Raw genomic sequence first — 15114 nt, forward strand, 5'->3', positions numbered from 1 at the left:
AAAAAAATTACCATTGGACGCTGAATAAATCTGTATTTATCAATTGACTCTGTTAATGATAATATGCACATTTGGTACACTAAGTCTCATCATATAGACGTAGTCTCTGCAATTATACCATCCATATGATCGAAATTGTTTCATAACAAGTTCTGAGATAATTGAGTATTAGCATTGAATAAAGGTTGTTTGCATTTGGGGAGAAATTCACTTTGGCAGTTACTGTGATATTCTTCTCCAATTAGGCTAGTCAAATACGAAGACTCAAGGAGAAATATTAAGTTGTGAGATTGTCAGAATTTAGTGGCTTTTGGTGGAAAAATCCCTATTTCTTCAATGCTTCTTTGTATTTTTAAAACTAGGAAAACACATTACTATATCCTTAAACCCATTGCTACTCAGTGTAATACAGTCCCTGCCTCAAATCTGAAATATCTAAGTATAGCTCCTATAACAAAATCAATCTTCTCCATGTAATTCTTACCAAGTCTTTTATTTCATGCACCCCATTTCCAATTTCCCTTCTGGCTTCATTTTTACCTGATTTTCAAAGCCCTGTGGATAATCAAATCACTAAACACCATTCATTCATTGCACTTCCGGGGATCACTGGCTTACATACTTTCTTGCTCAGCGTTCATTTTGATTCATGCCTTAGAATGTCAGAGCCTAAAAGGGCAATTCCACTTTTACTTTTGAGAGGCAGTTTCAATATCAACTTATAATCGAGTAGATAGTATTTGATATAGTTCTCCTCCAGCAGGCAATAATCTTTTACCCCAAGGTTCTCTGTATTATATTGAACAAGAGAATGCTGACTCAGAGGATTTGTTTTGTTTTGTTTTGTTTTTACCCCTGCTACCACTTTAACTTGGCTTGAGAAAAAGAGTTTTACAAGTTGAAATTCCCCTACTAGCCAGAAATACAGACTTTTTTTAAAAAAACATACTTTTTAGTGCTTTAAAAGTAAGTGAGCTTAATTTTTAAACTGCTTTATTTTTAAAGTCATAGCAAGATAAGTGGTAACGGTTACAGTGTAATGGGCTGAATGTGTGTGTCCCCTAAAATTTATATGTTGAAACTTAATCCATAATAGGATAGGATTTGGAGGTGGGGCCTTTGGGAGGTGATTAGGTCATGAGGGTGGGGCCCTCATGAATAAGATTGGTGAAAGAGGTCCTAGAGAGCTCCCTTGTTTCTTCTGCCACATGAGGACACAGTGAGATCTCACCAGACAGAGTCTGCTGGGTCTTGATCTTGGACTTCCCAGCCTCCCAAACTGTGAGAAATGCATTTCTATTGTTTATAAGCCAACTAGTCTATGGTATTCCATTACAGCAGCCCAAATAGACCAAGACGTATAGAATAATTGAAACTAAATTAGAAGGAATAATATATATTCACATCTAAATATTGCCTAGCTACTTACAAATTATTTGATTAGCTTTCCCTGATTACTGCAGGCCAAATTTTATTGCCACATTTAAATATCAAGTAAAAAAAGTATATCATTCTAGATAAACAAACTTCTTAACTCTCATAACAACTCTGTCTTACAAAGATAAGCCAGTATTTGGTGTATGACAATTAAATTAGTATAATCTCCACTCAGAAATCCTGAAAAATATATTACTCCAAATTGGCAAAAGTTCTTCCTCAGCTTCTCTTTGACTCACTCAAACACTTCTCCTCAAGTTTAATGCATATATTTCCATATGTAGTGGTAAAGCGAGGCTAAAATTTTGAGAGAAAAAATTGTCAAAAATAGAGTCAATACGTCCAGTTCCACAGTAAGTAGCTTGGAAGTCATCACTCTGTTCTAACAACCAGTAAAAAGCTAAATAAACTGAAAAATCAACAACTCTTCTTGGATCCATAAGATTGAAAGGACACAGGGCAAATGCCTGCTGCCAAGATTGGAGAGAAAGACAGGAACATTCTGGAAATCACAGCTTACCGGAGCAGATACTCATGAGTAAAAACCACTGCTGGCACCATTGCTGTGCAGGAAAACCTGAACGACACTGACAAATAGCTGGAAGCTCAGTGCGTACAAGTCTGAGAGTTAAAAACTCCATGGGAGACCAGTCTTGGTGGGGGGGGCCACCATATTGTGATATTTGCCTCCAGGAGCTCAACCAGGTTCACAGGTAATAATCTGAGAAAAATCCCTTTGGGCTTTGGCAGGGAGAGAGAAAAAGGACTCATGTTTTGAAATATGTTAGAGTACTCTATTCTTCTTAACAAGGCCTGCCCTCAGGGGAAACTAGTTAACCAGGGCCCAGCCTGCTGTTGTATTATGAGACCTAATGGTCCTAGGGGAAGGGAAATACCCAACTCCAGTCAGCTCTCACCTTCCACGTAAGGGAAGGAAAAAACTCAACTTCAGCCAACTCTAGCCATACTGTTTCACCTAAAGGGAGACAAAAACAGAGAAACACTTGTGAAGTGTCCAGAGGCATAGGGTCACAAGAAAAATGAGAACTAATCATAAAGCTATAGAATGCTTTTCCTGCCCCCATATCTCACCACCACATTACTAAAGGCCAATTTATAGTACCTCCTTTTAACCAGTATACCACATTTGGCTATCAAGAAAAAATTGCAAGGCATAACAAAAGGTAAAAAACACAATCTGAAGCAAGCAAGCAAGCATCAGACCCAGATATGGCAGGGATGCTGGAATTATCAGACTAGAAATTTAAAATAAATACAATTAATACACTAAGGGCTTTAATGGATAAAGTAGACGGCATCCAAGATGGGCATTGTAAGCAGAGAGATGGAAATCCTAAGAAAGAACCAAAAAGAAATGCTAGTGAAGTGATCAAAAAACACTTTAACAGAAATATAGAATGCCTTTGAAGGGCTATTAGTAGACAGGAACAGATGAGGAAAGAATCTCTGAGCTAGAAGATATACCAATAGCTTCCTTAAAAACTGCAAAACAAAAAGAACAAGTTTAAGAAAAAAACTCAGAATATCCAAGGACTTTGGGACAACTACAAAAGGTGTAACATACGCATTATGGGAATTGCTGAAGAATAAGAAAGGAAGAATAGAAGAAATATTTGAAACAATAGTGACTGATAATTTCTCCAAATTGATGTCAAACACTGAACCACAAAGCTGTGAAGTTCAGAGAACACCAGGATAAATGCCCAAAAGAAAGGTATATATACTGAGTCATGTAATGTTTAAACTACAGAAACTCAAAGGTAAAGGAAAAAATCCTGAAAGAAGCAAGAGGGAAAAAATATCTTACTTGTAAAGGAACAAAGATAAGAATTAGGTTTAATTTCTCCTCAGAAACCATGTAAGCAAGAACAGAAAAAAGTGAAATATTTAGTGTTGAGAGAAAAAATACACCAACTTAGAATTCTGTACCCTGCAAAATTACCCTTCAAAATGAAGGAGAAATACTCTCAAACAAAAATTGAGAGACTTTGTTGCTAGTAGAAAAGTTAAAAGAAAAAGTTTTTGGAGAGAAAGAAAGTAATATAGGTCAGAAACTTGGAGCTACATAAAGTAAGGAAGAGCATCAAAAAAGGAAAAAAAAATTGTAACCAATGTGATAAAAAAGGAGAGAAATGAAATCATGTAAAATACTGAATTAAAACCACAAAAGGCAGAAAAAGAGTGGAAGATAAAAATAAGAACAAAGAACACGGCAGCAAATATAAAATAGTAACAAATATTGTAGCTATTAATTCAACTATGTCAATAATCCCTTTGAATATCAATGGTCTAAATACACAAATTAAAACACAGAGATTGTAAGAATGGATCAAAAAACGAGACCCAACTATTTGTTATCTATGAGAAAGCCACTTTAGGTATAAAGGCACATATAGATTACCAGTAAATGGATGGAGAAAAATATACCATTCTAATACTAATCAAAAGAAACTACAAGTAGCTATATTAATTTAAGACAAAGCAGACGTCAAAGAAAGGAAAGTTATAAGCAATAAAGAAGTACATTGCACAATGATAAAGGGTCACTTCTCTAAGAGACATAACAATCCTTAATGTGTGTGCACCTAACAACAGAGCATCAAACTACGTGAAGCAGAGCGTATAGAGTTGCACAGAGAAATAGATGAATCCACACACAGTTGGAGACTTCAACACCGCCTTATCAGAAATGTACAGATCCAGCATGAAGAAATCAGTAAGGACATAGATGACTTCAACAATACCATCAATCAACTGGATGTAATTGATATCTATAGATTATCTCATCTAACAACAGCAGAATGCACATTTTTCTCAGGCTCACATGGAACATTCACCAAAATAGATCAATTTATAGTCATAAAACACACCTTAACAAATTTAATAGGACTGAAACCATGCAAAGTCTGCTCTTAGACAACAATGGAACTAAACTGGAAATCAATGACAGAAAGATAGCTGGAAAATCCCAAAACACATGGAGATTAAACAATTTACTTTTAAATAACACATGGGTCAAAAAAAACCCAGAGAAATTAAAAACTGTTTTGAACTGAATGAAAATAAAAACACAATTTATCAAAAGTTGTGGGATGCAGCAAAAACAGTGTTTAAGGGAAATATATAGCATTGAACAAATATATTAGAAAAGAAAAATCTAAAATCAAACATCTAAACTTTCACCTTAGGAAACTAAAAAAGGAAGAGTAAACAAAAGAGTAAATCCAAAGTAAACAGAAGAAAAGAAAAAATAAGAATTAGAGTGGGGGCCGGCATGGTGATGCAGCAGTTAGGTGCACATGTTCCACTTTAGCAGCCCGGGGTTGGCTGGTTCAGATCCTGGGTGCGGACATGGCACCACTTGGCAAGCCATGCTGTGGCAGGTGTCCCACATATAAAGTGGAGGAAGATGGGCATGGATGTTAGCTCAGGGCCAGTCTTCCTCAGCAAAAAGAGGAGGATTGGCAGCAAATGTTAGCTCAGGGCTGATCTTCCTAAAAAATAAAAAGAATTAGAGTGAAAACCAATGAAGCTGAAAACAAGAAATCAATAGAGAAAATCAATCTAAAGCTGGTTCTTTGAAAAGATTTATAAAATTGATAAACCTCCAATCAGGACAACTAAGAAAAGGAAAGAGGATACAAGTTACTAATATCTGAAATAAAAGAGGAGACATCACTACAAATCCCACAGACATTAAAATGATAATAAGTGAATACTGTAAGTAACTTGCCCATACATTTGATAACTTACATGGAATTTACTAATTCTTGAAAGACACAGTCTACCAAAGTCACACAAGAAGAAACTGACAATCTGATTAGGCCTATATTTATCAAAGAAATTGAATCAATAATTAGTAACCTTCAAAATAGAAAGCACCAGGCCCATTTCAGGTCACTGGTAAATTCTACCAAACGTTCAAGGAAGGAATCATGCTAATTCTCAACAATCTCTTTCAGAGACAGAAGCAGAGGGAATACTTCCTAATTCATTCTATGAGACCAGCATTACCCTAATACCAAAACTAGACAAAGACATTACAAGAAAAGAAAACCACAGGAGAATATCTCTCATGAACATAGATGCCAAAATCCTTGACAAAATATTAGTATATAGAATCCAACAATGTATAAAAAGAGCTATACACCAAGATTAAGTGGAATCTTTTGCAGTTATGCAAGGCTGGTTCAACATTTGAAAATCAATTTATGTAACATGCCACATCAACAAGATAAAAATCACATGATCATATTAATAGATGCAGAAAAACATTTAGTAAAATCCAACACCCATTCATAATAAGAACTCTAAGCAAACTAGGAATACAGGGGAAATTCCTCAACTTGAAGAAGATTTACAAATTCCGACAGCTAACATCATAGTTAACAGTGAAAACTTGAAGCTTTCCCACTAAGATCAGGTACAAGGTAAGTACGTCCTCTCTCAATCTTGCTTTTCAATATCGTACTGGAGGTTCTAGCTAATGCAAGAAGACAAGAAAAAGACATTAAAGGTATACAGATTGGGAAGGAAAAAGTTTAAATTTACTTTGTTGCAGTTGGCATGATTATCTATGTAGAAAATTCTTAAGAATTGACAAAAATTTTGGAACTAACAAGTAATTATAGCAATAAGTTTTCAGAATATAAGGTTATTATACAAAACATATATTGTGGTACTATAATATACAGAATTCTATTGCTTTCCTATGTACAGCAATGAACACGTGCAAATTGAAATTAAAAATGCAATACCATTTACATTAGCATCCAATAAAGTGAAATAGTGAGGTATAAATCTAACAAAATATGTATAAAGACATATGAGGAAAACTTTGATGAATAAAGTAAAAAAGAAGTAAATAAATGGAGAGATATTCTATGCTCAATGGATGTTTTCATAAAATGTAAGGTCTGTGAATAGATTTTTTTTTTGTATATGGATGTCCAGTTGTTCCAGCACAATTTATTGAAAATAGTATCTATTCTCTTCTCCTTTGGATTACTTTTCTTCCTTTATTAAAGATTATTGCCTATATTTGTGTGAGTCTAGTTTTGGGCTATCTGTCTTGTTCAATTAGCCAATGTGTCTAATTTCTCACCAATACCATGTTGGCTTGATTACAGTAGTTTTAGAGTAAGTCTTGAAATCAGATAATGTGAGACCTCTGAGTTTTCTCTTCTTCATTGCTTTGTTTGTATTCTAGGTATTTAGCCTTTCTGTATAAACTTAAGAAGCAGTTTGTCAACACTTACAAAATAATTTGCCAGAATCTTCATTAGGATTGCATTGAATTTAACTTGGGAAGAATCAAAAGCCAGCAATGTAGCATCTTTAGATCTTTTTTTCTCTCTCCCCCTCTGCTTCTGTCATCCCGTTGCCTTCTGCCTCTCTGATCTTCCTCCCTCTTATAAGAGCACCTGTGATTACATCAGCTCCACCTAGAGAATCATATCTGCAAAGTCCCTTTGCCATATAAGGTAACATTCACATGCTCTGGCTTTTAATTCAGGGGCATCTTGGAGCATTATTTAGCTCACTGCATCAGCTAATAATAAAATTTCAGAACTATTATCCATGAGGCTGTGGCTTGCATTGCCAAAGGTTAGCAGAAACTGAATTCAAATAGTAAAAGGATTTAAAATGTGCCTATTTCTCTAACAGCAAGCTGTAGTCCATAAAATAGGAAAAATCATTAATCTTCCGAAAAGTTAAAGGTGACTTCCAAGTATTTAAAGTCATCAATAATATGTTTAAGGATCTATTGTATCTATTGTGAACTAAAACCAGGTTTAACACACATGACACCAATAAATTGCCACTTCATTACAAGGAAAATAATGATTATATTCTTGAGGAAAAATTTAAAAGCATATTTCATTAGTTAGATGTGCTAATATACTTTCAATTATATGATTTAATTATCAGTGGGGTTTCAACACAAGAAAGAAGTTTGCAGAATTGAAAGATAAAGCCTATTTGTTTCACTTTAACCTTCACATACTGAAAAAGAAAATACTAGAAGCTCCCCATGGAAAACATAATTACTTTGATAAACAAGCTTTATTGAAAATATTTGGAGGAATTTTTCTTCAGGGTACATTGCAATTGAAGTGCAATTTAATGAAACTAATTAAAACTCTGTTTGAGGCCCCTAACCTGATTCACTGACTTATTTTTTGGTCCACTGCCATATCTAATAGAATGTAAAACAGAATCAATTTGTCTGTCTACAAAATTAGTTGAAAAATACTGTTTATTTGCTTTGTTTAAAAGACAAATACAATAGGTTTCAAGATGTGTATAAGCATTAAAACTTAAAAAGTTAGAAGTCCCCTAGCTGCTGTAAACAAAATTACATTCTAGAATTGTTTGTATAGTTAATTTATTTTTCTATGTTATAGGTTGAAGTATTCCTTTTTGTGTGTGAGGAAGTATGGCCTGAGCTAACATCCGTTGCCAATCTTCCTCTTTTTCCATGAGGAAGATTGTCACTGAGCTAACATTTGTGCCAATCTTCCTCTGTTTTATGTGGGATGCCTCCACAGCGCAGCTTAATAAGCCATGCTGGGTCCATGCCAGGATCCGAACCTGCGAACCCTGGGCTGCCAAAATGGAGTGCATGACCTTAACCACTATGCAACCAGGCCAGCCATGCAAAGTAGTTTTTTTTTTACATTTGTTGCTTTCATCAGGTAAGATGAGCAATGTAACAGCAATACAGAGATATCTAACAGATGGGCATAATATCTGGCCTCAGTAAATGTCTCATTTCTCCCATTTTTTTCCTCAATGTAGTCAATAGACTGTTTCATCAAGGTTGAGCCCTCTCAATCCTTTGTTCTGTTTTCTCCTGTTTCCCAATGTTGAGCCAATTCAGTGTGACCTATAACTAGAAAAACAACTGTTCTTGTGCTCATGGATTGGAAGAATTAATATTGTTAAAATGTCCACACTACCCAAAGCAATCCACAGATTCAATGCAATTTCTCTCAAAATTCCAATGGCATTTTTCAAAGAAATAGAACAAACCATCCTAAACTTTGTATGGTACTGCAAAAGACCCCAAATAGCCAAAGCAATCTTAAGAAAAAATAGCAAAGCAGGAGTCATCATGCTCCTTGATTTCAAAGTATATTACAAAGCTATAATAAAAACGTATGGGATTAACATAGAAACAGACACATAGGGGCTGGCCTGATGGCTCAGCGATTAGGTTTGCACATTCCTCTTTGGCAGCCCGGGGTTCACTGGTTTGGATCCCAGGTGTGGACCTAGCACCACTTATCAAGCTGTGCTGTGGCAGGTGTCCCACATATAAAGTAGAGGAAGATGGGCATGGATCTTGGCTCAGGGCCAGTCTTCCTCAGCAAAAAGAGGAGGATTGGCAGCAGATGTTAGCTCAGGGCTTATCTTCCTCAAAAAAAAAAAAAAAGACACATAGAACAATGAAACAGAATAGAGAGCCCAGAAATAAACTCACACATATATGGTCAATTAATCTATGATAAAGGAGCCAAAAATATACAATGGGAAAATGACAGTCTCTTCAATAACTAATGTTGAGAAAACTGGACAGCCACATGCTGGTGAATGAAACCGGACCACCATCTTACACCATACACAAAAATTAACTCAAGATGGGTTAAAGACTTGAATGTAAAACTGAACCCAAAAACTTCTAGAAGAAAACATCAGAGATAAGCTTCTTGACATCAGTCTTGGCAATGAGTTTTTGGATTTGACACCAAAAGCAAAGGCAACAAAAGCAAAAATAAAAAAATGGGTTTACATCAAACTAAAAAGCTTTTGCACAGCAAAGGAACTCATCAACAGAATGAAAAGGCAACCTACCAAATGGGAGAAAATATTTGCAAATTATATATCTGATAAGGGATTAATATGCAAAATACACAAAGAAATCATAGAACTCAACAGCAAAAAGACAAATAATCCAGTTAAAACTTGGACAAAGGATGAAAATAGACATTTTTCCAAAGAAGACATACAAAAGGCTAATAGGTCCATGAAAAGATATTTAACATCACTAATCATCAGAGAAATGTAAATTAAAACTACAGTGAGATATGATCTCACACCTATTAGAATGGCTATTATCAAAAAGATAAGAAATAACAAATCTTGACCAGAATGTGCAGAAAAGGGAACGCTTGTGCACTATTGGTGGGAATGTAAACTGGTGTAGCCATAATGGAAGAGTATGGAGCTTCCTCAAAAAATGAAAAATAGAACTACCCTAAGCTCCAACCATTTCACTTCTGGGTATTTTTCCAAAGAAAATGAAAACATGAACTCGAAAAGACATATGCATCCCCAGGTTCATTGCAGCATTATTTACAATAGCCAAGATATGGAAACAATGCGTCCATCAATGGATGAATGGATAAAGAAAATGTGGTATATACACACACAGATATACAAACAATGGAATATTATTCAACCACAAAAAAGAAGGAAATTTTGCCATTTGTGACAATATGGATGGAGCTTGAGGGCATTATGTTAAGTGAAACAAGTCAGACAGAGAAAGACAAATAGCTTATGCTCTCATTTATATGTCGAGTGAAACAAAACCAAAAAGCCCAAGCTCATAAATACAGACAACAGATGGGTACTGCCAGAGGTGGGAGTTTGGGAGTAGGTGAAATGGATGAAGGGGGTCAAAAGGCACAAGTTATAAAATAAATGTCATGGGCGTATAATATACAGCATGGTGACTATTGTTAATAATACCGTATTGCATATTTGAAAATTGCTGAAAGAGTAGATCTTAAAATTTCTCATCACGAGAAAAAAAATTTGTAACAATGTATAGTAACAGATGTTCACCAGACTTATTCTGGAGATCATTTCTCAATATATGCAAACATCAAATCATTATGTTGTACACCTGAGAATAATATAATACATCAATTATACTTCAATAAAAAAATTGTCAAAAGGTTAGCACTGCTATTTATTCTAAAAATATTTCTTAAAGACAAAGAAAGAACTTGATATTTAAAAACAATTTTGAATGAAATTAATCAAATTTATTAATATTCCATTGGTAGTATATTTGAATTTATTTCCAAAAAATAAGAATAAGCACCATATGTCATGAAGAAAATTAAGCAGCAAGTAGCCTATAATTATATTATGCAATCCAGCTATGTTCATTACTAAGTATATGAATTTGAAATACTTGCCTAATCAAAAAGTTCTAAACTCATTGAAATACTAATTTTGGAAAGGAGTAACTGAGGGTATGTAGTTAGCTCTTTTATACATCATATGCAAAGCGTGTGAGATACTAGTAAGTTTAATTACTATTTCACTTATTTAACAGATATTTATGTAGTACCTACAACTTTTCAGATATTATTCTATACATTGCCACTACAAAAGTGGAAAAACAATACAAAGCTTTCACTTTCTTGGAACTTGTATAATCTACTTGCTAGAGAGACAAATATGCACATAAAGGCCTACAATGTCAGAAATGATATGAGCAATAAAGAAATATAAAAGAGGGGAAAGAAAAAAAGTGATATTTGGGCATTTTACGTAAGACTTCTGTAATAAAGTGAAAATAAACCATATCTGAAATATATAAGGATGTGAACTATATAGTTATCTGGGAAAAGAGCACTTCTAGCTTAGATAACAACACCTACACAAACTTTGAGACGGGACACATGCTTTCTATCTTTGAGGAACAGCAAGAAAGTCAATGTGTGTGGAGTGGAGTAAACAAGCTATGAGGGAGAAATAACAGAGGTAGCTGGGACACAGATCAAGAATTGCTTTATAGGGCATAATAAGTTTCAATCTGAGTAAGATGAGAAGCCATTCATAGAAGGGTTTTACCTGGAAAGGGAGAGAATTTTGTGTGGTAGAGTAAGGAGGCATGGCTGAATCACACTTAAACAGCTATTAAATGAGAGATAGCTGTGACTTCCTCTGTGTGGTGATAGAGCAGGTGGGAAAAATCCTCAGACTTGGCACATTTCAGAAGCAGAGACTACAAAACGTTGACGGATTGACTAGGTGAAGTAAGAGAAAGAGAGGGCTCAAGAACACCGCAAAGTGTTCGTGACCTGAGCGATGATGGTGTGGAGGAATCACGTACTGAAATGGAAAGACTGACAGAGAAGGAGGGCTGAAGGACAAAAATCGAAAGTTCTATTTTGGATAACTTAAATTTGACATGCCAGTGCTGTGCTGGATCACTCTTGTATTGACTTGAAAGAAATGATTGTTAATTTTCAGGATTTTATGCAATCCAGTTGTTAACAGTGTCATTATTAAAGATTAAATTATACACATTTACAATTTAAAAAGTTACATTCAAAACAAGGGTAACATATTCAAAACTCATCAGTTTCCAGTTATTTTAATTCATTTTACTTTTATCAGTGCTGTTAAGGTTTACGTCTATTTTATCTGTATGGTGGAAATATTACATAATGATGTACTACCATGTGTGTCACTTTCCAACCCCATTCATGAAGCATTGTGTTGGGCTTCAAACAGCTTGAAATAGACGATGGCAGAAGTAATTATTATGCTATAGAACTTTTCAATTGCTACAAATGAGGACTTGATTGTTTATTTCCTAGAAATAAGAAATAATAGGAAAATAACAATAACGCAGATTAAGCTTAAATGTGCATCATGCCGGGCCAGCCCTGGTTGCCCAATAGCTAAGTTCAACATGCTCTGCTCTGCAGCTTGTTTGGTTCCCTGGTGCCAACCTACACTACTCCTGTTAGCAGCCATGCTGTGGTGGCAGCCCACATAAAGAAAAAAGAAAAAAAGAGGAAGATTGGCAACAGATGTTACCTCAGGGTGAATCTTCCTCAGCAAAAAAAAAAAAAAAAAAAGGACATCATGCCTATAGCTATTACATTATGAGTAGCACAAAAAAATGAGAAATTATTTTTCCAATATTCCCTATTATTTTTGAATTTAGCAAAGAAGTCACTCACCCCACTGATGACATGTCTTCAGTGTTGTATTTTCATCTTTTTTTTAACACAAATGAAAATTCCAGTCAACATTTATGTCAGAACTGCACGTGTTCATCAGTGATTGACTTCTTTACTGAATCAGAAAGTAATTAAACATTTATTCACAGTCTGATTTTACCAAATCATGGTTAATTGCAATTAGAAGTTGGCTATAGACAAAAGGATTCTGCTCAATGAACATATTCTGTGAGAAGCAACTGGCAATACGGAATCTATGATAAAGAGTATTCTATATTTTACTATTGTTATTAAATTTTGTGCTATAAATACTTTATATCAGCCAAATTTATAATGAACGTTTGTATGTGCATACCTCCATGCCTTTTTTTCAGAGACCTGGTTGTTAGGTATCGAAGGGAAAATTTTGAGTAGGAAGTTATCCAGAATCATCTTACCTGAGCATATTCCATGTTGTGTCAACTGTTTGTGTCACTGTGGATGAATTGTCATAATGTGCAGTAGGCATATTTCCAGAAACCTTTCCTACACAGGGACCACTAACAGTAATTTATCTATACAAGCAAATGATTGTGAACCACATAAATGTATCTCATAAATTTCAGGCCAAATATCTCCCCACTTCAACTTTCCATTATCTGGATCCCAAAAATCCTCACTGACACATGACATTTTGGGGAGTAAGATAGAGGGCAAATTAGAATTCAAAACTTGGTCTAACTTCTTGCTGTTAATTTATCTTTAATAAATTATTCAAAAATGTAATGCTATGTGAATATATAATTAGTGGGGGGTGAGGGAAGGCTGATAGTATAAATCCAGGAGTCTGAAGGCCTGAGAACCAAGAGCTCCATTGTCCCAGGGTAGGAGAACATGGACGTCCCAGCTCAAAAAGAGAAGCACAGCCTTTATGTACTATTCTGGCCCTTAACAGATTGGACGATGCCCAACCATATTGGGGAGGGGGAGTACGGCGATCTTCTCTACTCAGGCTATCTATTAAAATGCTGATCTTTTCCAGAAATGCCTCACACACAAACCCAGAAATAATATTTCACCAGATAGCTGGGCATCCCTTAGCTCAGGAAGTTGACAGATAAATTGACCATCACACACATTTACAATATAATTTTTAAAAATTGGGATCTATGTTAAAAATAATCTTAAGTCCTTTATTTGGAATCTAAAATAAAGTAGATCAATGATTTCTTTACTGATGATTGGTTTTCCCATTTAAGGAAATGGCAGGGAGTTTTTATCATGTTTAGATTTAGTCTTAAATCCACATTTTGTAAACGGCCATTTCTTAGAAGTTCAGAGAATCCATGCAGGATGTTCACCGTTTCCTCTTCTGCATTATTACTGAACTGAATTGCTACTTCATGAGAATGTCCAGGATCTTATCATTTACACAAAGCTGATAAGAAAACTTAAAACCTACCCCAAAAAACTTCCCTGTATTTGCATTGCTATTAAAATATTAGGTCGTTTGGTTGAATTTCACAATCACAAAACTTAGTTGTGCAAATGTTACTTTAAGTCTTAAGAACGATTTCTTTTTTTATTAAGATTATGATAGTTAACAACCTTGTGAAATTACAGTTGTATATTATTATTAGTCATGTTGTAGGTACACCACTTCACCCTTAGTGCACTCCCCCCACCCCCCCCTTTCCCCTGGTAACCACTGATCAGTTCTCTTTCTCTATATGTTAACTACCACCTATGAGTGGAGTCATACAGAGTTCGCCTTTCTCTGTCTGGCTTATTTCACTCAACATAATACCCTCAAGGTCTATCCATGTTGTTGTGAATGGGACGACTTTGTCCTTTTTGATGGCTGAGTAGTATTCTATTGTGTATATTTACCATATCTTCTTTATCCAATCATCAGTTGCTGGGCACTTAGGTTGGTTCCATGACTTGGCTGTGTGAATAATGCTGCAATGAACATAGGAGTGCATGGGACTTTTAGAATTGCTGATTTCGGGTTCTTTGGATAGATACCCAGTAATGGGATGGCTGGGTCATAAGGTATTTCTATTTTTAACTTTTTGAGAAATCTCCATACTGTTTTCCATAGTGGCTGCACCAGCTGCATTCCCACCAACAGTGTATGAGGGTTCCTTTTTCTCCACAGCCTCTCCAACATTTGTCACTCTTGGTTTTGGATATTTTTGCCATTCTAACAGGTGTAAGGTGATATCTTAGTGTAGTTTTTATTTGCATTTCCCTGATGATTAGTGATGATGAGCATCTTTTCATGTGTCTCTTGGCTGTCCCTATATCTTCTTTCGAGAAATGTCTGTTCATGTCCCCTGCCCATTTTTTGATTGGGTTGTTTGATTTTTTGTTGTTGAGCTGTGTGAGTCTTAAGAACCATTTCTTAATTCTCAGCGCCATCATTCCTAATACTAAAAAAAGTTAATCATCTTTCTTCCAAGAAAACTCAGCTTTATTCAGACTTTTTAAAATGTTTGAATAAATATACATTCAAATTCAAAATTTTGTCTTTCCATTAAAAAATATCCTTTTTTTTTTGTGAAGGAGGGGTGGCTTATTTTATCTATGCTATAAATTTATTAAATAAGCAGATGCAGACCTTCTCTCTATGCAATCTTCCAGAATTTGACAAATAATCATCACAAAAATATTTTTATTA

The sequence above is a fragment of the Equus quagga genome, chromosome 9, assembly GCF_021613505.1.
Source record: "Equus quagga isolate Etosha38 chromosome 9, UCLA_HA_Equagga_1.0, whole genome shotgun sequence".
NCBI lineage: Eukaryota > Metazoa > Chordata > Mammalia > Perissodactyla > Equidae > Equus > Equus quagga.